Genomic DNA, 3,139 nt, shown 5'->3' with positions numbered 1-3,139 from the left:
GGGAGAGAGCGGCAACGCGCAAGTCTCGGGGGCCGAAGGCGCGCGCCAGGCCCGGTCTCGCGAGAGTTGGAAAGCCAGGTCGGTCGGAGGATGGCGGTGTGGTGGCGGCGGCGTTGCGACCTCGGCAGTGCGTTACCTGCTCTCCGAGCCCGATCGCCTACCTCACACTAGAACCCTGTCACACGGTGGCTGGACTTCACCCGCATCCCCGCCTCCGTGGCCGAAAAGTTAGGCCACCGCGTGCGGAGCGTCAGGGTCTGGGGGCTCGCCCCGGTCCTGGGCTGGGCGAGCCGAGTCGAGGAGTCCTCGGGCGCTGGTTAAACCAGCCTTTATGATGCCGGGGACGCCGTTGGAGGAGAAGGGCTGCACAACTCGCTTGCTGCGGCCGGGCTTTTATTGGAAGGAACGGTGGCGCAGTCGAAGGGGAAGAAGTGAAAACGTTGAATTTGAGTTAGAAGTGTTTTGGGGGCTGGGCGGTGGTGGCGCACGCCTTTAATCCCAGCACTTGGGAGGCAGAGGCAGGCCGATTTCTGAGTTCGAGGCCAGCCTGGTCTACAGAGTGAGTTCCAGGACAGCCAGGGCTATACAGAGAAACCCTGTCTCGAAAAAAAAAAGAAAGAAAGAAAAAAAAAAACAGCCGGGGGGTTGGGGGGGGACGGACACGGGGATAGAAAAAGGTGTGGTGTGTAAAAGTAGGATGTCTTGAGAGAGCCTCATACACTCAGATGTCCTCCGTGATGGACTGTAAATTACCGTGTGCAAGCGGGGCGAGAAAATGACGGGAAGGCCTTGATATAAGAGCACTCGATTCCTCCCAATTCTCAGATCTGCTCTTTTTCCTCAAGAAAACTCAGAAGTCTTCCTTTGTGCGTCCTTGTGTTTTTTTGAGACAGGGTTGCACTATGGAGCCCTGGTTGACCTGGAGCACTCAAGAGACCCCCCTGTCCTAGCTTTCCATAACTGTGCCACCATGCCCAGTTTGACTTCCATTTTCTGTCATTGTTCTTCCAAATTTCACTGCACACAATTTATAAATCTTCTGTAGCATTACCTTTTTAGTTTCTCTTGCCTTATATTTATCCAGGACTCCTTTAATAGATATTAAATATATGTCTATTAAATAAAGATATAACTATAAATATACGTCTTTAATAGACATTAAATATATGTCAGGAACAGTACTGGGCCCTGTAAGATGGAGCAAGATAAGATTCCTTGGTTCCAAAATTCCCCAGGGAAATTGTACGCCATAGTAAGATAGAATTATAGCTAAAGTGTTGAGAGCGCAAGACCGATTCTTCACGGAGGATTCAGAAAAGCTTCAGAAGCCAGGCGGTGGTGGTGCACGCCTTTAATCCCAGCACTTGGGAGGCAGAGGCAGGTGGATTTCTGAGTTCGAGGCCAGCCTGGTCTACAAAGTGAGTTCCAGGACAAACAGGGCTCCACAGAGAAGCCCTGTCTTGGAAAACCAAAAAAGAAAAGAAAAGAATAGCTTCAGAAAGGTCAGTCTGAGCTGAGTCTTGATTTGAGCAGGAGTTCACACAAGGGTATGTTTTTATTTAATCTTCTACATCACCCAAGGTAAATGTTGAGATAGGACAAAGGGTTGACCTTTAGCTCTGCCAGGTTTTCAGTTCTGCTTGAGTCTACTGATTAAGGCTTTTAGCCTCAGTTTTCTGTAACCATTAATGGCACCAGCTGGGTAAAGCTGTTAAGAAGCTTGACTGAGACAATATGTACTGTATAGCATTTTATACGTGCTTGATGTGGAGTTTAACAAGTATGATGCTGACTATATAATATTAAGAATCTAGTTAAACCATACTATACTGTAGCTCTACATACACTAGCTTAAAGTTATGAAAAGGGGAGGGTTAGAATCGGTGAAATGGGGCTGGAGTCAGTGCTTTCTCTAAGCACTGTCTGCTCTTGCAGAAGATCTGAGTTCAGTTCCCCTGCACCCACATGAAAGCACACTACCAGCCTTCACTCCAGTTTTGGGTGATCTGGCACCCCCTTCTGGCCTCTGCAGGCATACGTGCCTATAAAATAAATAACCCAGGCATGGTCACGATTCCAGCATTTGAGAAGTTGCCAGATTGCTGAGTTCAAGGCCAGTCTGGTCTACAGAGTAAGTTACAGGACAGCCAGGACTACACAGAGAAGCCCTGTGTTGAAAAAACAAAACTAGGGCTCATCAGTTAAGAGCACCGACTGCTCTCCCAGGGGTCCTGAGTTCAATTCCCAGCAACCACATGGTGGCTCACAACCATCCGTAATGAGATCCGATGCCCTCTTCTGGTGTGTCTGAAGACAACTACAGTGTACTTACAATAAATGAATGAATGAATAAATAATGAAGCCACATGCCTTTGATCCCAGCACTATGGAGGCAGAGGCAAGTGGACTTCTGTTTGTTCAAGGCCAGCTTGGTACACAGAGGGAGTCCCAGGAGAGCCAGGATTACACAGAGAAACCCTGTCACTAACAGCCAAAAAGAAAAAGGGGGTGGGGGGGAGGGGGCAGGCAGTGGTGCATGCCTTTAATCCCAGCACTTGGGAGGCAGAGGTAGGTGGATTTCTGAGTTCAAAGCCGGCTTGGTCTACAGAGTGAATTCCAGGACAGCCAGGGCCCCACAGAGAAACCCTGTCTCAACCCACCCCCACCCCCACCCCCAGCAAGGGGGAAAAAAAAGGAAAAAGTGAGCTGGAGTGCTGACTCAGCAGAAGTTAAGTGCACCTGCTGCTCTAAAGGACTTGTATTCAGTTCCCAGCACCCACAAAGCTGCTGTCACAGCTGGCTGCAACTCTGGTTCCAGGGGATCCATGGTACACTCTTCTGGCTGATGGCAGAGCCATACGGATGGTTCTTATAAATTCAGGCAAAGCACCCCCACACAAGATTTTTTAGAAATGATTAGTCAATGACATGGACTGATAAACACATCTCAGCTGTCCCTGTGCAAATGTTTACTGTGCGAACAGCAGCTGCTAAGATACTGGGACGGCGGTGTGATGTCACAGTCCTGCACGTTACTGAAGAACTGACTTAGTTCAAATACTACTTTCCCTAACAGCCTTAACAGACAGTATTTAGAAACTTTTCTCCTGGAAACCGTCCCCACCCCCACCCCCACAGC

The sequence above is a fragment of the Mus musculus genome, chromosome 1, assembly GCF_000001635.26.
Source record: "Mus musculus strain C57BL/6J chromosome 1, GRCm38.p6 C57BL/6J".
NCBI lineage: Eukaryota > Metazoa > Chordata > Mammalia > Rodentia > Muridae > Mus > Mus musculus.
This window is presented reverse-complemented; position numbering follows the sequence as displayed.